The sequence below is a fragment of the Vulpes lagopus genome, chromosome 4, assembly GCF_018345385.1.
Source record: "Vulpes lagopus strain Blue_001 chromosome 4, ASM1834538v1, whole genome shotgun sequence".
Classification (NCBI taxonomy): Eukaryota; Metazoa; Chordata; class Mammalia; order Carnivora; family Canidae; genus Vulpes; species Vulpes lagopus.
This window is the reverse complement of record NC_054827.1, coordinates 134,229,619-134,254,480: the sequence shown is the minus strand read 5'-3', so window position 1 is coordinate 134,254,480 and position 24,862 is coordinate 134,229,619. Positions and strand designations below refer to the sequence as shown.

Sequence of the window (24,862 nt, the reverse complement as noted above, 5' to 3'; positions counted from 1 at the left end):
GTTTCATCCTCCAGGTAGACGCATTGCTGCTTGTGTTAAAATAACGACTTAAATAATGTTCTGACCACGACTTCAAGATCAGATCTGACCGCCACAATGGGTTTCGTACTGGAGAAGGTAAAAGTTAATTACTCTATGGAACCATAATTATCTTCAGCACTTCTCCCGCTCACCCCCTCGCTTTGCAACAGATTCCTATTAAGTAGATATCACAGAAATGGATTTATGATACACCCTGCTGGGAATGATAAGATATACAAGACCCAGGCTTTGGCCTCAGAAGGGAACAATCTTGTAATCATGTTGGCTGCTACCCACTGAGCAGGGCTTTTGTGCCGAGTGCTGAAGCTGCCCTCACAACAGCTGGAAACCCCATCTTTCTTACGAGCAAACAAGATTGGAAGAAATTAGGCAGCTACAGATGACAAGAGCCAGAATTCAAATCCAGGGCTGGCTGACTTCAAAGCTCATTCCATTTTCTGCTAGTCTAGAGTCTCTCTCTGGTTAGCCAGGGAGCCTTCTCAGTTGGGATCTTACCAGAAGACAGACCGCAGACCCCCTTCTTAGAAGCTGTTCACTAGGTAGCCAGAAGGGTAAAAGGGGAACTAACTCTTCAGGTAGCGCAGAGGTAGCAACTGTAAGAAGCAGCTCCTACTCCAGGCCGAGGAAACAAAGGGAAGAGGTGGTAATTATCTGCAAATCTTAGAAGTTGAGAGAATGGGCCCCATGGAACAGAGACTTGGGCCTCTGCGGAATGGATGCTGCTCGCTGGCGCTGGCGTCCCTCAGCTCAGAGGAATCTGGGGCCCAGACTCTGAGAAGCCCGGTGGTGGTGTCTTTGAGGATGACACCATAAAGTGGGTTCTAAGTGTTTGGAAAGTGCAAACCAGAGTCAGCCTCTGTGATAGGAAGGAACTGCCTTGGGTGGGGTGACACACCCAGGACCAGGGAGCAGACAGGAAAGAGCAACTCTCCTCCTCCTTCCACCTGCCCCCACCCCCAATCCCATCCCTCCTGTTGGCCGGACCTTGCTTGGGGCCGGCTAGCTGAGCAGAAATGCAGTTTGCAGGGACCGGGCTGCGGCACTGCATAACACAGAAGGGGAGAGTGGACTTCAGACTGAAAGGCAATTATCAGGAGGCGAGCCATTGACTGGGAAACACCATTGTAGGTACCATATGACTGTGTCTCTGATGCTGTACACTTTATAGAATTGAGAAGCAGTTTATGGTTATTCGTAAGGCTCTTGCTACTGGGTGTGCCTATCCTCCAGGGCAGGGACTGTGGCTTCTTCATGCTTCCATCCCCAACAGCTTCCTGGCAATAGAAAGATGGCCAGTAAGAGCTGGTTAAGCAAAGGAATAACTCGATTGTAAGAGCCCTTATAAGACGACATGGTTTTTGTCACTGGAGTTTCTGGGTCACCTCTGAACCCCGGAGGCAGCTCTATATACCTAGCTTCACAGTGTGGATGAGAAAAGGGATTGATTGCTTTAAGTGACCCCAGATGACAGTGATTCTTGCTCATGGGTGACCGAGTTGGGGGCTGTCCCGGGCAGGCTCTTCTAGCTCTGGTTCCAGGGAGGGAATAGCCCTGCTCAGGAATGCTTCCTCAGGGCTATGTTTTTCTTCCAGGATCTTGGGCCCTGCCTACAACACCCGCAACCATCTCTTTCTCTCTGGTTGCTGTCACTTCCCCATGTCTGGCTATTCTTAGCCCTGGGAACATGTGTATTTGCCTGGAGTCATGGACACACACACTTCCGTAATCACAGGACATGCTTAGAGGCCCAGAATGGAGGCAGAGTGGAGTTTGAGTCCCCAAGCTCCTTTCTTTGGTAAATAGCACGGATATGGCTGGATTCCTGGGAACTCAACACGTCAGCTCTGTGTCAGATTGCTGGATGGGGACTTTGAGGTCTCCTCATTCAATGCCCTCATCTTCCAGATACAGAAACAGTCTCAGAGGTGGAGAGTAACTGTCTTCCTCAAACTCTGCAGTGGGTTGGCCAGTCCAGAGTTTTTGCACAGTGCCCCATGGCTCCCTGACCCTCTTTCTAGTTCATTTTCTTTCTTTCTTTCTTTCTTTCTTTCTTTCTTTCTTTCTTTCTTTCTTTCTTTTCCTTCTTCTTTCTTCTTTCTTTCTTCTTTCTTCTTTTTTTTGTATTTATTCATGAGACACACACACACACACACACACAGAGAGAGAGAGAGAGAGAGAGAGACACACGCAGAGACATAGGCAGAGGGAGAAGCAGGCTCCATGCAGGGAGCCCGATGTGGGACTCGATCCTGGGACTCCAGGATCACACCCTGGGCCGAAGGCAGGTGCTAAACCGCTGAGCCACCCAGGGATCCCTCTAGTTCATTTTCAACGGAACACAAGCATTTCAATAGAACTTACGTGATGCAAGGCCCAGAGCTTTTGTACATCATCAGGGTCCTGAGTTGAATTAAATTAAATATTGTCTTTTGGAAAATGCTTGGGCATTCTGAATTAGCTTCACCTTAAAGGTCTTATTCAGCATAACACAATACAACACAACATGATAGAGCATATAGCATATTTTGTTCTAAATATAATTGCTACATAATGCACACACACAAACATATAAATGTGCATTAATAAAAGAAATAAACGCATATAATCTAAATCCTTAAAAAAAAATCCTTCCAAATGAGGCTTTTCCAGTCATATTTCCAATTGAAAGGCAATATTAAATGTCCAGTGGCTCACAGAGGATTTTTTTCTGCAAGGATTTAGCATGGATCAGTAACAAATTGATACTCAGTGAGAGTTCTGTCAGTAGCCGAGACTTGTTCCACTGTTTCATTCTATTTAAACAAGTGATCCTAACAGCCACATGGCATCTGGCATCAGGACAAGCGAAGCGACTGGAAGAGAGAAGGGTCAGGTCATCGGAAGTCTCTCAAGGCCCTGAGAACAGCTGGTCGGCATCCCAATCCCCTCGCTGCTTACTGCCGCCCTCTCCTTCCCCACAGCTTCTTAGATCCCTGCCCAGCACTCTCCTGGCTCAGCCAAACTTAACTCTTGAGCTGACCTTGCCTTTGCAAGCACAGACTGTTCAAGGCAGATAAAGCCACAAGCCATTCATGGAGAAGCTGTGGTAAGGTGAGGCTGAATGGGGAAATTTCCTCCTGTTATCTTGAGCCCTTTGCCAGAATTCATTTCCACCCTCTCTGGCTGGGTATGAGCCTAGTTGCCCAAATATACTTGAATTTGAGACCCCAAATATATAACAAATGTGGGCCCTAATGTAGTCACTAAGGCAAGAGGATGAGGTTTTATTCTAACATTAATCTTTAAATTCTCTTTTGGAAACCCTGTGATGCATACATCCAGGACAAAGAAGACAAAAGGAGCTACTCAGAGTTAAATATAAAACAAGATGACAATTGAGAAAAATAAAACACATTCCTCATTCGTCCTCTGGTATTCTTTCCCTCCCATGGGCATTTTCAGGGTTGTATATCCACAAAGACAAATTTATCTGTAGCCAACACATTATTTGGGGGGCAGTAGTGCTGAAGTTTTCTTCGGACTATAAAAGTAATAAAACTTTGCTGTAAAAATCAAGAAAGTACCAACATATGTAACAGAAGAAAAGTATACCGTCCATAATTTTGTTATGATTTTGGTATTTCTCTTTCTAGATCATACGAAATATATCATTTTATATAGTCTTTTTTTTCTACACAAACTGTTTGCAAATATCATATTTGCAAGCCTGTGTTTTATATTATTACATATATTTTCTTCATTATTTTCATTGCTACACTTCCCTTTAAAAAAAACAAAACTGGTATAAAGAACTCTGAAATGAACATCTTTGTGCATGGAAAGGTTTCCAGAAGTGAGACTTCTGAATCAAAAAGTGTAATTTCAAAGGCTGTCTATATATTGCAAAATGTCTTTCCCAGAAAGGGATTCTAATATCACAGTTCCTCTTGTAGGAACTTGTATGACAGCATCAGTTTCATACAAACTTGCAGGTCTTGAGAATTTTCTCTTTTAGTTTTTAAGAACTGATTCAATATAACAGTAATGAAAACAACACACTTACTGCTTTTCTTTATGTAGACTTTTGAATATTAATAAGGTTGAACATTTTTAAGATTTTATTTATTTATTCATGAGAGACACACACACACAGAGAGGCAGAGACATAGGCAGAGGGAGAGGCAGACTCCCCATGGGGAGCCAGATCAGGACTCAATCCCGGGACCCTCAGGATCAAGACCTGACTGAGCCAAAGACAGACACTCAACCCCTGAGCCACCCAGGTTCCCCTAAGTTTGAACATTTTAATTCAATATATATTGGCTACAGAAGCAGGGATTGTGTCTGTTTTGCTCATTGCTGAATTCTTAGCACTGAGAAGAGTGTCTACAGAAGAAAACTAGCCAGTAAATATTTTTTAAAATGATTTTTAAAATTATATCTTTTGCCAGCTTATCTATTGGGAAATAATGTGTTTAGTGGTCTGATATTTGAAAATGATTGGATCCTGTACTGGGAAGACTAAGAGTTTATAATCCAGGTATAAAAAGTAACATGCAAGTTACATTCCTACATATATGAATTGACTTATCTTTTTAATTTTGGAAGATTCACATAGGCTTGAGGACAGAATCATGGAAAAGAAGTCACTAATATGTATCCATGCTTGACCAAGAATTAAGTGTGTGACTTTGGATCAATTCCGTAAGTTTTTTATATCTCATCTGTAAAATAAAGCAAAACAAAACAAAAGACAGTGATGTGTCCTCTTTCACCTTTTGGGACCACTACTACAATATAATGGGATAGTTATTGTTAATATTTAAAGGTAAAACCTTTAAAATGCAACAATTTTATTTTCAAATAAAGGACCAAAGCACTCATATTTCCATCCCAGAGTTTTTGGTCTTGCTTTCCTCATTCATAAAGAGAGGGGCTTAGATTAACATAATACCTAATGTATAATAAGTGCACAATAAATATTTGTTGAATAAGTTTCTCCAAAGTTCTTGTTTTGGCTTTATGGCTCTAAAATGCCTCATGGGTAGAAAAAATATGGAATGTGGTTATAAAAAGTACAGTTGCTTGAATATTTGGAGCAAACTTTGATTAGTAAGAATTAACTCAGAATAAAGCTTTCCTTCTGATCATCCCCTCCAAAAGAAGCTTTAATATGATATACAGAACTGTTCATGATATACATGGAAATGACCCCCAAAAGGGAGGTCAGTGACCCCAAAAGGAGGAAGGGCAGTGAAATTCTCCAATATTTATTAGAGGAGCTAGCAAATTAGAAACAATCCAAATTCTCAATAACAAAAGAGCTAAGCACACTGTTATCTTAACATGATAGAGTGACCCCTTGGTCAATGATGACAAATATACACTCTACATCATTACACGGAAATGTGTATAGAAAGTAGTAGTAGCAAGTAAAAAACAGAACACAAAACAATATACACACCCAGGTTACTGTCACATGAAAATGTACCAAAATATATAAAGACAGAAAGAGGACTTGCAATGAGGAAAGCAAGTAGACATACATACTCGTCAAGTTCTCTTTTTCCTCCAAATAAAATTGCCCTTCGGTGTCACTTTTGTAAAGTAAAAAACCTGCCATAAGTTCAAAGGATAGCTCAACAGTCTTATCCTAAAACATGATGGCTATAAAAGATAGGGAGTTATATAATAAGCCAAAAGAGTCTCTCTACAAAAGACGCATCTTCTGTCCAGGCTTGCCCATTGCTTCACGTTTCCCTTGACTAAGAAATGATTAATAGGCTATATAAACAGCGTTCCAGGTACTTGTATTTGGTTGTGGACAGGGAAATTATTTATGGTTGCCTGAAGCCAGTGTGGCTGTCTGGTATTTCTATGGGGGTTGTCTTCATCTCAGAAGGAAAAGAAAAAAAAAACCAAAAAGCTTTGTTTTGTAATAAGGAGAAAGCATAAAAAAAAAAAAAAACTGCACAGGGTTCTCTGTAGTCAGCTTCTGTAAGGTAAAAGAAGGAGTGGTATCTCTGCAGGTAGCTTAGAAAAAGAGGAAAATAAGAGATTGAAAATGTAAGATGAATTTCTGAACTTTGTGGGAGGAACCTTCACATAGACCACAAAAAGTTGGCTTTTGACTAAGTTCCCAAAAGAAAAAGTCAGTTTCCTGTTTGCTTGGGGTTGTATTTTAATGTCTTTTTTGGACTTAGTTAGATAATTTTCAAGAACACATGGAAAAAGTCTTGGCCAATATCTTTTTATCCCCAAAGAGCTATGTAAATGAAAATGGTACAGAAATCAATCAATCAAGGACAGCACTCCATTTGATGTCAAAACTTTCTCTGGAGATAACTTATGACCACAATACTGGTAAAATAATGCTAAGCAGCATTTTACAAGGTTTAGGACAGGAAGTAAAAATCTTGAGACAATGCAACAGAAGTAACACACACACACACACACACACACACACACACACACACACACACACACACACACACACACACACACAAATAAACCAAACTCTGTTATCTACAATTAAGTCTGACCAGGTTAGTAATCGCAGTAGTAATGATAAAAATAATAGCTAATTTTTTTTAACTCACTGATTCAATAATCGCACATAATACTTTACATGTATTATCTTATTTAAACCTAACAACATTACATGCTTGGGAAAATAAATCCCTAGCTAGAGGCATTGAAGCCAGAATGTGGACACAAGTCTGGTTTCCAGAGGCTTTGCTCTTAACCACTAGATATACTGACTAACTTTGATGTTATAATGATATTTTTTGGTGAAACTTTTTTTCCCCACATACCTTGTATGCTCATGCATTATTATCTGTGGGTTGGCAAATGAAAAAGTGCCATGAAATAGTGAAATAGTTATATGATTTTACATACAATAAATGTTTCACTATATGACACTCTAGTAAAAATGTTTTGGGAAGCAATCCATGTCAGTTCTCAGCCCATCAGTAAGCCTAAGCATTCTGAATTATGCATCATCTCTATTTTGTTAGTCTCCTATAATTGGTATAATCATTGATAAATTGATCAGGAATAAAAGAGAAGGAGCATAAATTATGAATTTTAGGAACTAAAGAGGGAATAACCAGTACAGAGCCTACAAATGTAAAAGGAATAAAGGAATATTCCAAAGAAAAATTTGCAGTAAATTTGACAATTAAAAAAAACTTAAGGGGGCACCTGGGTGGCTCAGTGGTTGAGCATCTGCCTATGTCTCTGCCTCTCTCTGTGTCCTTCCTCATGAATAAATAAATAAAATATTTTTTAAAATTTTTAAAAATTAAAAAACTTAAGAGAAACATCTTTCCCAAACTGACATAAGATAAAATAGAACATCTGAATAGCCCTAAGTCTGTTATAGAAGTTGAAATTTCATCTAAAATCTTTAAACAAAGAAAACTACAGAACCATATAATTTTGCTTATGAGTTCTATCAAATAGTTGAGGAAACTTAACATAGGGTTGAGGAGCATCAATCTTTGATAAGCTCTTTCCAAAAACTTGATTGATGAGACCAGCATACCCTGATATCAAAACTTGATAAAAACAGTAGACATAAAATTATTGACCAATATCCTACACGAAATTTTTTAGCAGAATGTTGACAAAGTTAATTAAGCAATATATATTATATTAAATATAATATAACATTACATTATGACCATATTTAAGAGTCAAAGGTCTCGAGAGGAACAGAACTAATAGGATATATATAGCTATGTACAACAGGATATTTGTTATAGTTATTAGTTTATATGGTTATAGAGGCTGAGAAGTCCTGCACTCTGCCCTCTGCAAGGTGGAGAACCAGGAAAGCTGTCATATAATCTGAGTATGAAGGCCTGAGAATTGGGGAGCCTGATGGTGGAAGTCTCTGAGTCCAAAAGCTTGAGAACCAGGAGCACTGATGTCCTCTCTTTTGTTTTATTCAGGGGCTCAATGAATTAGATGATGTGCACTCAATCACCTCTGCTTTACTCAGTTCATTGGTTCAAATGTTAATCCCTTCCAGAAACACCTTCACAGACACACACAAAAATAATGTTTTACCAGATCTCTGGGCATCCCTTAGTCCATTCAAGTTGATACATAAAATTAACCATCACAAATCAAGTTGAGTTTATCCCACGAATGCCAGATTTCTTTAATTCACCATATTAACAGAATAATTCACCATATTAACAGAAATAATAATAAACAATAAATATTTATTATTTAATAGATAAATAATATTTTAATAAGTAATTAAAAATCAATAGAAAAACCATATGACAAAAGTCACACTGATTCATGATTAAAAAAGTCTCAGAAAATCAGAGATAGGAGACTTCTTCAATCAGATAAAAGGCATCTGCAAAAGAATCTAAAACTAGTTTTGTGCCTGCTGCTTAAGTATAAAAACTTTCCCCTAAGATCAACAACAAGGCAAGAATTTTTGGTCTTACAATTTTGAATCAACACAATACTGGGGATTGAATCCAGTGCAGTAGTGCAGTGAAGAAAAAGATGCATAAGGATCAGAAAGGAAGCAGTAATGCTGGTTATATTTGCAGATGACCTGAATGTTCACAATCAAATCTTTAAGAATGTACAAAATAATTTCTAAAACTAACACTTGAATTTAGTGAAGTTACAAGAATTTGTACCATCATATAAACACCAATTTGATTTTATATATTCAAAAGCAAACAATTCAAAAAAAATAAAACTCCATTTCTAATAGTTTCAAAAAGTATTCTTAAGAATAAATTTGGCAAAAGAGGTGTAAGATCTGCACTGAAAAACTAAAAAACACTGCCGAGGATAATTCAAGATCTAAATAAACAGAAAAATATACCACATTCATGGACTAGAAAATAAAATATTGTTAACACACTAATTTTCCCCAAATTAATACAACTCACAATCTCAATAATAAACTGACCTAGAGTTTTGGAAAAATTGACAAACTATTTATAAAATTTACATGGAAATGCAAGACCTAAATTATTTAAAGCAATTTTGAAAAAGAAGAGCAAAATTAGAGAGCTTAATTTCTTGACTTTAAGGTAGTCTTTAAAGCTATAGTAATCAAGACAGGGTGATACTGGGACAAATAAATTAAAGGAGAATAATTGAGGTCTCAGAAGTTGAGGTTCCAGAAATGGACCAATGCTTATGGTCATTTGATTTTTGAAAATAATACCAAAATAACTCAATGAGGAGAGAAAAGTATTTTTAATAAACTATATTAAGAATATCCTTATGGGTAAAATTTTAAATTTCTGCTTATTAAAGACATCATTCAAAAATAAATAGAAATGGCACAGATCTCAAGAAAATATTCACAACATCTATATCTGAAAAAGGGCTTATATCTAAAATTCATAAAGAACTCTTTCAACTCAAAAATAAGGTGAACAATCTAATTAAAAATGGGCAAAAAAATTGCCCAGAACTTTAGCAAAGGAAAATAAATACATGAGAAAGTGTTCATTATTATTTGTCAAAGGAAAATTCAAATGAAAAGCATAAGGAGATACTACTACAAATGACCAGAATGGCTTAAATGGAAAGGATTGACACTACTGTATAGCAACTCATACATTGTTGATGGGAGTGTAAAACTCTACAACTGCTTTGGGAAAAGTGTGGCATTTTCTTATGAAGGAAGACAAATTCCTACTCTGAATAATGCCATTCATAGGATTTGCACAAGTGTATTAGTTTTCTATGACCACAGTAGCAAATTCCCTCAAATTTAGTGGCTAAAAACAATATAAATGCATTATCATACAGTATTGGAGATCAAAAGTCTGATATAAGTCTAAGTTACAATCAGTGTTACTAGGAATACATTTCTTTCTAGAGGCTCTAAGGGAAAATACATTTCTTTGCCTTTTTCAGGTTCTAAAATCTGTCTTTATTCTTTATGGTCCCATTCCTTCTTCTTCGAGCTAGCATAGACACATGGAATCCTTCTCACAATTGTGTTATTCCGTCTTTTCTCTACCCCTTTTGGTCCAGACTGACAATATGTTTGCTCATATAACTTTCTAAAAAATGTTGTGGTCTCTTGTGTATGTAGCAGAGACGGAGTCCATTAGACAAGACCTTCTTCTACAATCTTTTCTAGATGATCCATATCTACTTTTGCTTCTGATGGTTGAGGAGATTTATAAGTCACACACTTAACTCCTCAACAAGTATTTGTGATTAAATCCTCAGACTTTTTGCTTCTTCTGAGGAATTAGCAAAAGTCATCTTGCCATATCCTCCACTTTATCTCTACAGCATGCTTTCCTGAGAGCAAATCTCATATTTAGCATTTGCAATCTGGGTAAACTGAGAAGCTCCCCAGTTGCCATGTTCTGGTTACTTTAAATTTTTTTGTATTACCAGTTTTGCCCTCCATTGATCTCTTCCCTCTCCCATTTTACTAGTAACATCAAGAAGAAAACAAATTGTATCTTCGACACTGTGCTCGGAAAGTTACTCGAGTGAAAAACCATTTCATCAATTTTAGGTTCTGCTTTCCACATAACTGTGGGACGTAATTTCTGCTGTATGAAATAAAGATACCCTTTCCTCTAATTTTTAGTAACAAATTCCTCCAAAGTCTTCCTCAGCAGTGCCTTGAAAGTCGTATTTCTGCCAGCAATCTCTTCCCTGCAATTTAGGTATTCTTAAGGCAATGTATGTTTTCTCTACCTTAGTCTTCACTTCCTCTGAGCCCGCAGTAGCAGACTCTTTAAAATTCGTATTTCTATTAACAGTCTGTTCAAAGTAATCAAGATTTTTCTATCAAAAGTACTTCCAGCCTCTGTCTATTGCCCAATTCCAAAGGCATTTTCCATATTTTCAGGTATTTATTACAGCTACACTCCCACTTCATAGTACCAAGATTCATATTAGTGTTTTACTGCTGCTGTAACAGATCACCTCAAACTTAGTGGCTTAAAGCAATGCAGATTTATTATTTTACTGTCCTGTAGATCTCATTCACTAAAGTTAAGGATACTAAAAATCAAAGATATATTCCTTAGTGTCCAAAGAAATGAAAACACATGAGTACAACAACTACACAAAAACATGTACAAGCAGGTTTATTTATGACAGCCTCAGACTGGAGGCTAAACATCCATCAATAGGAGAACAGTTAAATAAAGTTCTTATATTCATACAAAGAAATGCCACAACATAATAAAAAGAAAACAAACCACTCAATAGGCGATGATATGAATACATCTCAAAAACAATATGTAATGAAAGAAGCCTTACAAAGAAAAGTATGTGCTAGATGATTTTATTTATGTAAAATTCTAGAAAAGAGAAAACAATTCTGTGGTGAAAAAAATAAAAACAGTAATTGCCTGGGAGTGGGGGAGTAGGTACAGGGATTGACTGGAAAGGGACAGGAGGGAACTTTCTGGAGTGATGGAAATGTTCTACGTTATTATAACTATCCAGGTACGGGCACTTGTCAAAACTTCTCACATGAGACACTTAAGATTTATGTGTTTCAAAATATGTAAATTTTTACCAAAATAAAAATCTCATAAAGAACTGTAAATAAATATAGAGCTCCAGCTAATTATATGCATGCTGAAATATTGAGAAGGAAGTATACTGATATTTGCAATTGACTTTAATTTTTATTATCAAATAATTCGGATTAATAGCATAGAAGAATAAATAGATGGATAACTATGCGATAAACCAAATATAGCAAAATGCTAATTGTTGCCTCTAGAGTTGGGTATACAGGTATTTACCATAAAAACCTTTTCAATTTTCTCTGTATATTTGAAAATTTTCATAGTACAATGTTGGAAGGGGAAAAGGCCACTGTTCTCCTTCCGTCCAACTGGACCACAGTAGTAGGAAACGTTCAATCAACGCTTGCAAAGGCTTTCCATATATTATCACTCCAGCACATAGACTGTCATGTCTTCTCGACTCCTAGGTAGCACACATCTCTTAAAAACAAATTTCAAAGATTCCTACAAGCTAGCTGGAAGTTAGAGGGAAAAAAATCACCAAGCTTTCCAGAAAATGACATTTGTTCCTCATAAGACAGATACTAACATTTAGTGCAATTAATGTGAAGTTATTAGTATTCTCAATATCTTTAGAAAAATTTTTATAGTTGGAATTCAATAATTGTATGCTGGTTCTAAGTAGAGCAGCATGTTAGTTAAAACAGTAAATCATGAAAAATCAAGTCACAACTAAAGACACGACTTTCAAAAATAGTGCTAACATTTGAGATCTTTAAACACTGTAGCGGTTTTAATACTGTACAGGTATATATATGCTTTTGTCCTTCAAGTTTAATTTTCTACTGATCAGAAATAAGTAAAAACGTTTGCTTCTATGGCAATATTAGATTTTTAAAGTACTGTAGCAAATTAACTCTTCACAATACTGCTATAATTTGTAGAACTCCTGCTAAATAGCTCTTAGTACTAAGTGGCTCCAGGTTGATTAAAAGCCATATTTAATTCTCATTTTCACAAATGAAATCATATTCTACTCACAAAATGAATATAGTACTTTAAACTAAAAGGTGATTACATTTGCAGAGCACTTTACCAAATGGGAGACATAAATGGTTATTAATTAGAGTAAGTTATTGTTTGACACTTTCTTTATTCTGTTCCTTTTAGATCTTTAAATTTATTGCTTTCCAATTATGCAATTTATAGGAGGGAGTGAGGTTCAGCTCTTTTTCCGCTAAAACACTCAATGTGCTTTGAAAGGCAAAAAAGAGACACAATGAACTAACAGGCTACCTTGTCCTTCAGCAAATGCAAGAACAGATAAATACCATGTGAAATTAATTGCATTTGAAAGGACCACCCAATTGCAGAATGTTAAGTAGGGTTTTTGTGGGTTTTTTTTTTTTTAACGTTTGCTCTCTTCTTCATGATGGGCAAGACAATTAAAGAGACATCATGGCATCATAATATCTTCTCATGGGTCTGATTCTCGTAAGAAAAATGCCAGCCGTATCAACACCCGTGACAAAGAGCATCTTCCAGAATTTCATCCATGTAATTTTGCACTGATTCTAACTAGGACAGATAACTGGGCTGCTCATGGAATATGAATGGAGTGAAAGGAAAAGCATCTGGGAAAATCAGTGAAGAGTTTAAAAATCAGTATTCCAAGGGATATGGTAGGTGATGGGGGAGAGGGTAAGAAATTCAGCTTTACTTGTCAATTCTGAAGCGCTGAGCATGTTTCCATATGTCAATAGCCTCAAGTGGAGCCTCGCGTTCTGCTTCCATAACCGAAAGGAACCCACTTCCTAGTCATTCTCCTTTGTCTATTGACAATTTATGAGGGCATAAACTGCTCAGAATATTAAATTGCATTTATATATCATCCAATAATCTACCAACATTTCCTAGGCACCTCGTGTGTGCAGGGCACTGTAGGATATGGACACACACGAAGAGGAATATGATAGAGCCTCTTTCCCAAGTAGCTTATAATTTTGAGTGCTTAAATGGAGTATAGATGGGATCTACAGCCTGACAATTTGGGAACCTGAATATCTGACTGAAAAACTGAGATCTGACCTGAAAAACCTGAATATCTGAGCTGAAAAACTGAGATACAAATAAATGCGTCATCACAGTGTTCAATCTGCAGAAGGATCACAGCTAGGTACCTGAGGCTATAAGGATTAATATCCCACAGGATGCCATATCAGACTGTAACCCTCTCTTCCATGATCTTGACTTGGGTCTTCTTGTGTCTGCTGCCAAAAGCATCTTAGCTGATACAGCGTTAAACCAATTGTGTTCAGACTATGTTACCTTAATTCTATTTCACCTGTAAAAGGAAGATATAATATGCCATTCCTTTTTGTAAATTTTTTTTTTATTTATGATAGTCACAGAGAGAGAGAGAGAGAATGGCAGAGACACAGGCAGAGGGAGAAGCAGGCTCCATGCACTGGAAGCCCGATGTGGGATTCGATCCCGGATCTCCAGGATCGCGCCCTGGGCCAAAGGCAGGCACTAAACCGCTGCGCCACCCAGGGATCCCTAATATGCCATTCCTAATTCACAGGGCAGTTAACTTTCAGTTGACGAGCACCATGAAGATCATATCCATGATGAAAAAAGGAATTCGAAAGTGGCAGGTGCTTCTGGCACCCATGCCACCTTCCCTTGGGCCACCTGTGATTGAAGCCACAGCTGTGGTGGACAGTTATGTGTGACTTATGCCCCCACCCCCACCCCCACCCCATCATGTACTTCCAGCATCTGTTTTAAGTACATTCTGTTCCAGCACCTTCTCCCAAGTAGGTACCAAGTAATGTAAAAGAGTAATGCCCAGAGGCAACCTTCATTTGATGGTGAAAAAGCTAGAGGATGTTCCGGCCTGGTCTTAGAAGAAGATGACTTGGGAAGGTGTTCTCTGCAGTTCTCCAAAGTCCTCAATTGAGGACCAAAGCTCCATTGCACATAGCAGCAGTGACCTCCACTGCACATTTCATTTTGGCTTTTCCTTCTATCTCCTTCACTGTCTTTGCTCCCCTCTCTCCTACTTTCCAGAATCACCTCTCAAACAAAGTACCTGGACACAATTCCTTGTCCCTGGCTCTGATTTTAGAACCCATACCAAGAAATCTAATATTTAAATTTCTTGCATGTGAGTTAGAATCTTGTGTAATATGAACTATGTTTTATATGAGCCTGCCCAAAATAAAATATTTATATCTGATAATGATACTCATTTTTAAAAATTAAACAGACATCATTCTTTGCAGGGATTACACTAAAGCTGGACTCCTACAGTGGCTCTGATGACAGTCCAAAACCCTGCGTCGTGTCTCATTAACAATGCAGGCTTTCCCCAACATTAAGCTGGCGGCATTCCTAAAAATAGTTTGTAAATTGGTTGTTTGCAACTTGAAATGTCTTTTCTAAGAGAAGAGATTGTGTTTTCCAATAGGAAGCATTCCAAATGGCAGACTATAGGCCCAAGGCAAAGAATTATCCATTTATCTTCTGCTTTGCCAAGTACTAGGTAAAACAATGAAGGAGTGGACTTCCAAAGCTTCCTTTGGCAGAAGTGAATATGCTTCAAGGTACAGTTAAGAGTGAGAGGTACAGAGAGAGTGCCAATGTCAGAGGACTGGTACATAAAGATGGTGATGACCTGAAGCTGCAGTTGGGAAAAATGTGATTACAAATAGCTACACTGGCTTAGAGCATATCTCCTAAAATTCCTCTCCACCGAGAACCTTAGAATGTGACCCTATCCGGAAGAAGGTCTTTGTATATGTCATTTATTAAGTTAAAAGGAGGTCATAGTGGATTCGAGTGGGCCCTAAATCCAATGGCCAGTGTTCTCAGAAGGTCATGGGAAGACAGGGATGTGCATACAGGGAAAAAAGGCACATGGCCACTAAGAGAGAGACTGGAAAGATGCATCTAGAAGCCAAAGGATATCAGAGATTGCTGGGAGCCAGGGCTCTGGAAGAGACAGGAAGGATCCTCCCCAGGAGGCTTCAGAGGAAATAGGCGTCTTGATTTTACACTTCTAGCCTCTTGAACTGCAAAATAAGAAATTTCTATTTTAAGCCACCCAGTTTGTAGTAATTTTTATGGCAGCCCTAAGAAACTAATATAATAACCAACAAACACTGGGAGTTGGATCTCGGTGAGATGGTGAGATATGATATAAAATAACATAGCATATTATATACATATATATAATGTCATATTTAAAGTCAGGATTAAACCCAACTAAATGGTTCTAGTAATGGGAATGATGAACATCTATTGATTGCTTACTCTGTGACAGGAAATGTAGAATTCATTAACCTCCACAATAAACTTATTATAGGGTTGGTCCTTTTGTATCCCCATTTGATAGAGAAGGAGACTGAGTCTTACCTCCAAAGGCACATGGCTGGTAGGTGGCCATAGCCAGGCTTTGACTAGAAGCTGACTCTAGACCCTGGACTTCTAACCACCCTGCTTTCTGCCCCATGAATGTGGGGGTGCCACACAATATGACTCAAGTAAATAATGTGTCTCAGCGACTCCCTTTACTCCTGACTCATCCATTCACAGTTGCCTAGAGCCTGTCTCTACTGAGTCTGCTGGACAGCTTGCTCTTGATTAGAATCTTGGAACGTCCCAAATCTGTCCTGCTTGGGAAGTCAATGGTTTAATATTTCATTACCTAACGCAGATCTGTACACAGGTAACTCTTGAGACTCTTGGATGTGCTCTGTCATGAAATTGCCTTCCCTGAGGTGTGTGCGTTCAGTGGCGCATCAAATCATCTTTACCTTTAAGGCACTGAGACTAGTATTTGTGAAGTAAACTTGCCATGGGCACCCTGCTAGTTCTCGTAACTTTCAAAAACCTTTCACTGTTTCCCTTTAAACTACAAGGATAAAATTCAAGTTCCTTTGTAAGTTCTACATCAGAGGTTGGCAGAAATTTTCTGTAAAGGGCCGGATGGGAAATATTTTAGGTTGGCCACGTGGTCTTTCTTCACAACTCAACCTTGCAGTAGTAACGAATGAGAAAGCAGCCTGCAACAATATGTAGAAGAACAGCCATGATTGTGTTCCAATAAAACTTTATTTACAAAAACAGTCCAGGAGCCAGATTTAGCCAGAGGACCATAGTTCGCCTGTGTTGCTGTCATTCAAAAGCTGGGCGCTGCACCCGGAATTATGTGCTGCATTGCAGTCACGCTGAAGTGCTTGTGCTTCTCAAAATCACATGCTCTTTTTATTCCTCTGTGCCTCTGCATATTCTAATATGCTATTCCCTTCTTTCGCATGCCTTTCTCTTTCTCTCTCTCCTACTGTCAGCTTAGCAAACTCCCATGGATAGTAGACCATTCTGCGTGAATCACTAGCAACATTTATCCCACTGTATCTAATTATGCATTAATTAACATATAATTATCCTTAGCTTTGATCACAAATGATGACTCCTAGAAGCTCAAGGAACATACTTGCTTACCGAATACTTCCAGCCAGTGCTCTTTCTGCCCCTGTCACTTTGCATTACATTAGTCACAGGTTTGTGTAATGTGTGTGCTTCTTCTTGCCTATTATGTTTGACCCACTAGGAAGCTCAGAACCAAAGGAAAGGCTTAGTGTTAGCAATCATGGAAGACTTGACCGCATGCATGTATGTTCTCCTCTACTTTACCCTTGTCTGCCTCTTTACTCTGGCTTATATTTCCCATAATTCTGATGTTTTGTTTGCATTTTTATCATAGGCATTTTTTTAAAAAGCTACATCAAATCTTTGTATGATGGAAGCAGGATTTTTTTCTTTCACATTTATTCATCCACAAATAAATCATTATATCCCCTTGATCACTTTTTGTACTTTCTCAGGTTAGAAACAACTCTGTGAATTTTTGCCTAGAAGGCTGTGGTGTACCTCATGTATTTGATACCTGGAATGAGTCATCTTGTAACACTTCTTCCCCCCATATGACAAAATTATTTTTAGGGAAAATCATGAAATGAAATGAATAACAGTAACAGCCAAATGAGAAACACAAATCGTGAAAATTTTCTTTTAATAAACTTCATATCACAAGGACTAAAGAAAGAACTACATTCAAAGTGAACTATGATAACTTGGACCCACTAGGAACTTTCTTTCTCTTTCTTTCTTTCTTTCTTTCTTTCTTTCTTTCTTTCTTTCTTTCTTTCTTTCTTTCTTTCTTTCTTTTAAAAATTTATTTATTTATTTGAGAGACAGAGAGAGTGAGCCCATGAGCAGAGGGAAAGGGCCATGGGGAGGGGCAGAGGGAGAGGTAGAAGCAGACTCCTTGCTGAGCAAGGAACCCAAAGTGGGCCTGGATCCCAGGACCCTGAGCCGAAGGCAGATGCTTAACTGACTGAGCCACCCAGGCACCCCTGAAATTTATTTTCAAAATGCACAGTGTATGTAGCTGCATCTGGTGTGTCAGGAGAAGCTGCTTCACTGTGAGTTCTACAAATTAACTTCTATTTACAGTGTTTATTAAAGGATAAATAACAAAATGTGCTAATCGAGGCTTCTTATCTGTGATTAGACTCAGTAGTGGCAGCATGCTGGTTTAGAATTTAGACAGTAAAATATATATATATATTTTTTTTTTGAGGAAAGACATTTTATCTCTCAAATTGTTGAAAATTATCTGCCACATGGTGATAATAAGTAGCCCAACTCTTAGCTCACTTTCTTATTTTAACTTATCTACAAAATATGTCTATTTCCCCCAACACATAGTATGCAGGAACACCATTATTAGAACCTCAGCTGGTGGATTGAAGCATCAGATTTGAAAGTCTCATGGTGAAAGTACAGTGAAGTGGTATCCACACTGCTTTCCTGGGGGTGCATTTTCCTTCGGGTTTTGCTAAGTACATTTCTACTCATGCAACAGCTAACGATCTCCAGGTGTCCTATCTCCAAATTTGAGGTCTTCCCATAAGCTTAGATCTTACTTTCTTGTAAGAGTATGGGATAGAATACATATAACATACAAAATATGTGTTAATTGACTGTTTATGTTATTGGTAAGGCTCCTGGTCAACAGGCTATTACTAATTAAGTTTTGGGGGAGTTAAAATTATATGTGGATTTTTCACTGTGCTGGGGGGTCGGCACTCTTAAACCTCTGTTGCTCCAGGGCACACTGTACAAAGGTCCGATGCCATAATTAGTGTTTAAGAACTACATAGGCCTTAATGTTAACACCTGTAGAATGCTATAAATGTGGAGTGGGTGTATATTGAGTTCAAAGAAATTCAATCTGGTTTCCAAGGATCTGATTAAGCTACATGTGTCAGTGTGATCTACGCTGGGACAGATTCTGGTTGTTGCTGAACTGTTCTGCTTTTGCTCTATTAAAAAATAATAATCTGGATCTCGCTCTTCTGGTTATCATTTGCTTCTTTCCTTATTCTATAACTGAGAAATGAACAACGGTCCCGATAACTAAGTGTGCAGGTAGCCTGGTTCTATTTAATTGAACCAGATAGGGGAAGCAATTCCAGTCACTTCATACAACTTTTGCATGTTAGGAAGCCATTTTTGAAACATGCATGCACAAATCCTGTTGATTATTTCCCTTCTGTGAAAATTGAACCATCCTGAGATTCTCATACTCTCAAGCTGTAATGGATATAGTAGGAGATCCCCAACTCTTTACATTTCCAGAGGGATACTTGAAACTGGGCTGTAGTAAACATCTCCCATTAGTATTAGGGGTACCCTTACCCTGACCCCATGAGCACTCCCTATTGTCCTCTCTTCAGCAGATAACAAGATGTGGCATGTATAATATGGGCTTTCTTTCCTCTTGGCAGATCCTGAATGAAGCCAAGGGGAACAGTTACAAAACAGAAAATTGACTATGATGGAACACTCTTTGGTGTTACATCTGATATGATTAACAATTTATTTTGGCAACACCCGGGATGGGTTTCATATGGTTTTCCTGAATTCAACAGGACTCCTGCCAGCAGAATCAGGAACACTAAGAAGTAATCCAGGCTGAGGGAGAAAAAAAAAATATGCCATCTTGCAAAGTGTTTCATAGCGTTGACTCTGTGATCTGGAAACCAGCCATCGTTCAATCCCTCTATTTCCAACTGCTCTTCAACTATTGCCTTACTAGACTTGGGTTGATGGATGGTTTTATAATTAGCAGGGTAGATAGCCTAGAGGAGAATGCACTGTAAGAAGGCAGATGAAACATGTGGCAGCCAAATATTTTGCAACATATAAGTATTCTTAAAATATGGATGTTTCAGCCGAGTCATCATCTTCAAGAAGCATGATTACGCGATATTGTGGATTTCAGAGTTAACTCTTCTTAGAGAAATGTACTTTCAGGCTGAAAGAATGGTTCCTCTGTTATAGAGGAGTGCTTCTTTTCAAGAGTGGATATTTCTATGCTCATGGGGGGACTTCCACTGGCATAATACCCTTGGATTTTCTCTGCTCTCCATTCCTTATTCTTCCTCAGAATTTGAAAGGAGTTTGAAAAGAGGTACTAGAAATTCATTCCTGAGCTCCTTCCTTTTCTCCTTCTCTTGGAGGGAGCCCACTTGCAGACAGCATAAATCACCATTGCCCTCAGACAAGCAGTAAGCCAGCCTGCAGGAGAGGAAGCCCATTTGCTTGTAGATATAAGGCATGCTCTTAAACATTAGACAGTATTAGGAAGTTCACTTATTTATAGTTTTCAGCCACATTCTAAGTTTTACACTGTCAGTAATAAAAGCGATGTTTTGATTCTCTACCTGTCCCAACTTCTTGTTTTATTTCTCAGTTGGTTCAGAATAAGGGCAAGAAAAATTGGTGTTAATTACTGGTTCCCTACAAACCTCAACAGATACTTAGCCAGTGGTAGGTTTCATATGATAGAAAATATGTTTTCACATAGTTTCCTACTTACCTTTGCAGATTTATCAATAGATTAACATTTCTTTCACTCTCCACTGGATTAAAAGAAATAGCTTGGTATTCAATTTTAGACTTTGGCAAATGGACCATCAGAATTAGAAGACTGTGATATGGAAAATCATTCGGCCTTTACATTTTGCTATAGCTCCTGGCACCCTCCATTCCTTCAGAGCTCTAAGACTGGTCCACATTTCCCTTTACCCTTCCTGTGACTTAGATTCTCAGGATCATTTTGGAGGATATAAAATATGTATCTCTAGATTGTTGTTAGATGGACTTGAAATTGGCAATGAGACTCTGTGCTTTGACTGTGAATTGAGAGGTCAGCCAAAAAGGGCATGGCCACAGTTAAATAAAATATTAAAACTAGAAAGGAGGAGAAAGAAGCCAAGAAGGAAAGGATAGCTTCTCCACCTTGATGTGCAGCTAAGAAATGTACAAATAAGTGTTTGATGTGAGAATATATATGATATTTTCCAGTATCAATGAGATACCAATAAATGAGAGTATTGGTCCATGATCATAACATCTAACCAGTCAGCACATCATTTTTTCCAAAGCTCTTTCCTCCACGTTATCTCATTTGATCCTTGTCCTGTAAAGTTGGTTTTAAGAACTTGACAAAGTGAGGCCTAGAAGGAGAGTAACGTGCTCAAATTTGCCCAGCTATTAAATGTTAGAATCCAAAGCAAACTTATGTTTTCTGATTCCACGCCTAATGATCTTTTTCCTCTACTCCTACTGCCTCTGTGTCTATATGCTTGGGGATGCACTGAGACTTTGATATGCTTAAAAGAAGTTGATTAAACAGATGGGCTTGAAATAATTACATTTTCTTATTGAACGTATCATGGACAACACAACGGATTACACTCTGTGATTTGAAAGGTGGCTAATATTCCTTTGTTCCTGTGATGCATAATGGTAAAGAAAAAGATACGGGTTGATGCTGGAGTACTGGCAAGGTAATATCAGTTAAAAGATGATAGGGCCTATTCATAAATTTTTGTCTTTCAAATTTGAAAATTACCCTGTTTGGGCATAAGTAGCTGAAAGCTAATGTCAGTCAAGTTCCATTGTATCTACATTAAAAGGGGGATGAGGGGGAAAAAAGGGGGAGATGAGGACATCTGATCCAAATAAATGGAGTCCTCTTGCTCTAGGGCACTGAGAGGATTTTTCCAGAACATTCATTTGCTTACATAAAGAGTTGTTTTCCTGAACTCTGATGTGAGTAAGAATATCTTGGGTGAGGCTGGTTGTGTGGGACCTAGAAAAAACATGGCATACTGGAGAGGAGCCACAGACTTAGGTATCAGAGTGTCAGTGGGTACTTACAGCTAACACCCGTATCTATCCTGTGTCCCTCACTCCCCAAATGCCTGAGGCTGTCAGCTCTGCTAATCCTCCATCATCTTTTCCAAACCAAGCTCTCCTTGCTCTCCAAGGCCTGTGTATCCTGAGAGTCCAAGTGTACCCTAATGCTTCTAAATCACAAGCACCAGCACCATCTCCTTATGCGGTATGAAGTCAGGAGCTTCCACTGGGAGGAGAATAGTGCTTGAAATGCATGTAACTCAGGGTGCATCATAAAGTCCTCTTATGTATAATATTTTATTTGATGTTCACAATGATTCCACGTGGTGGGCAAAAAAGATATTGATCCCATTTTATCAATAAAAACTTTGATATTCACAGAAGTTTAGTAAGTGGTCAAACCACCTCCATCTACTACATTCTTTAGGATCTTTCCTTCTTAAGAGATTTATAAGCCTCTGTAACAATGGCTCTTAAGTATCCATGGGAATAACTCCATACTGATGATAAAATAAATTCCCTTCATTGTAAAGCAATTTTTAAAAAAAACTCATAAAATTATATTGTCTATTGAAGCTAACACTATATCCAAATGCAATAAAGTCACTATATAAATGCTTTGCTTAAAAGAACAGCACCCTAATTAAGAAGATCGTTAAAAGGATAGAGCATATGAATACATCTATTACACAGAATTTACTAGAACTCACTGTACCCACAGCAGTAAAGTGGGACCAGCTGTTGCCCAAAACATGGAATTAGCCTTATGAAACAGAAACTGGATATTTTAGTGATTCTTGTTAAAAATTGAAGGTACCTGCACATTACCTTAATCCCCCCCTTACACTATGAATCATTCAACCAGTGGTTTCATAGCATCTTCTGTGCCCCAGGCTCTGCACTTAAAGGGCAGGCTGTCCTTGAATATTTGCTCCATGCTTGCATTCATGGGGCCAAAGACTTTGCAGCTTTGGCTCTGTCCTCCTCTAAAAATGGCATTTTGTTTGAAAAGAGTCTCTGCCTCTAACGTCTACAAATCCACGTGACTCTTACTATCCCAAAGTCCACACTGCTGCTCTCCATTCCTTGGAGTGTGGGAATCAGGGGCCCACTAAGTGCTCTTTTGTTGTTGTTCACTCTGCTTTTGGTGCCTCCAACTGTAGCTGACACTGGGCTGATTGCCAGTAGTCACGGGCTCCTGCACATCTGCTTTATTAGAGAAGCATTTGTCAACACGGTGCACCAGGAAGTCTCCTGCCCACCTGGCGGGATTTCATGCCTTACTTCCCCTTGGTGTCGGATAGTTAAATGCTGGCACCACGCGCCATGGTCGTAAAGGTTAAGTACTACAATCCAGACAGCAAGACAAGGCTCTAAGCCCATCTGCTCCAAGAAGCAACTTCCGATCGGCCCACTGTCTGTGGTTCCCCTGGAGCAGCACACTCAGGCATTTGGTTCATTCCGTGTTACTCTCTGTGTTGTTCTCCAGGTAAAAAAATATTTTCCTCCAGTTGTGTCATGTGCATGGGTATCGAAAGCAGAGTCAGTGACTCTGGCTTCGCTCTTAGGGTGCGGTAGCACGTTCTGCACAGGAAAAGAACACCATTGTAAGCATTTCAAGCAGAAAGAGATTGGCTTACTACTTAATCGGAAATTAAGTGCTTACAAAATTTTTGGAAGGGACAGAGGAATAGAAATCAGGGGACATTTGGTCTTAAGACCAACCACTGTGGCTACAAGGCAGAAGTCAGGAAACTGCTGCTGCTCCTGCCACCTGTTGACCTGGCAGTGGCCATGGAGTCTGGCCACATCTATTGACCTTTGTTAGAGCTTGCATGCCCACAATCCCGGTTGTAGGAAAATGGTCTCCATCTCTCTTCTGTCTTCCAGATATCATGAAAGTGCATCTCATTGGCAGAGCTTAATCCCACTCAGAGCCCAGCTGCCTTTCAGATCCCAAGAGGGAACATAAGTGAAGGTAAGACAAGATGCCTCATGTCAACAAGTAATATTCAGCATGGTGCTCTGGCTGCTGTTGAGCAGCTTCTGCACAGGGGCCTAGGGTGAGGCTCCTTCACAGATCGTGGTTTCAACTGGACTCCACTGTCTCAAATCCTAGCTAAATCTGAGAGTACCTGAGGAAGGCTCCAGAGGTGATGTGCCTCAAAATCTTGAAACTTCCCAGGCTCTCCTCTGGCTCTTGAACACTTTGCCCATTCCTGAAGGTTTGGCTGTGCTCTGTGATGTAGTGCATTGTGTGAGCAAAGAAACAGGATTTGGAATCGTCAGACCAGGGGTTGAGTGTCCAGGATTGCTGACAGCTTCTTTGATATTTCTGAGCCTCATTTTCTCAAACTATGAAGAAAATAAGATTATTATTTATTATTATTATTATTTTAAGATTGTATTTATTTATGAGAGAGAGAGAGAGGCAGAGACACAGGCAGAGAGAGAAGCAGGTTCCATGCAGGGAGCCCAGTGGGGGACTTGATCCCCGGTCTCCAGGATCACACCCTGGGCCAAAGGCAGACGCTCAACCGCTGAGCCACCCAGGCTTCCCCAGATCTATTATTATTATTATTTTATATTATTATTATTATTATTATTAATTATTATTATATTTCAAGGCAAGAAGAGATTTGCAAACTGTAAAGTTGGTTGTGGAGACTGGGAGTAAAGGAGGCTGCATCGCTAGCCTGGACTGGCTGTCAATCTAAGAGTCACATTGCCCCAGGACATAACCCTCCCTGGGGCAGCCTGTGTCTAAAGACTGGGCAATGGGAGAGGAGTGGTAAAAAAAAAAAAAAAAAAAAAAAAAACCCAGCCCCTTTGGCTTAATTCAGGACAAACCTGGAGGGCCCCTCAGCTCTGGAGCCCCCTCAGGATCAGATGAGGGTTCTACTATAACAGCAGCACACTTCCTGTCTTCCACTGACCTATCCTGCATCTCTCACCCTTCACAGATGTTGAGTCTGAGGCCACTCCACCCAAAAACTTCCTGCACACAAATCTCTGTCGGTTGCCTGGGAAACCCAAACATCAACACTGGCTTAGCAAAA

General features: G+C 38.9%; 1 long non-coding RNA gene across 1 annotated transcript; it reads left to right on the top strand.

Annotated features, from left to right (window-relative positions):
- Positions 1–22: 22 nt before the first annotated feature.
- Positions 23–24,565, top strand: LOC121489644. The gene is made up of 3 exons (XR_005987380.1): positions 23–117; positions 23,694–23,781; positions 24,431–24,565. It is a non-coding gene; the product is annotated as an uncharacterized LOC121489644 (long non-coding RNA).
- The last annotated feature ends 297 nt before the right edge of the window (positions 24,566–24,862 follow it).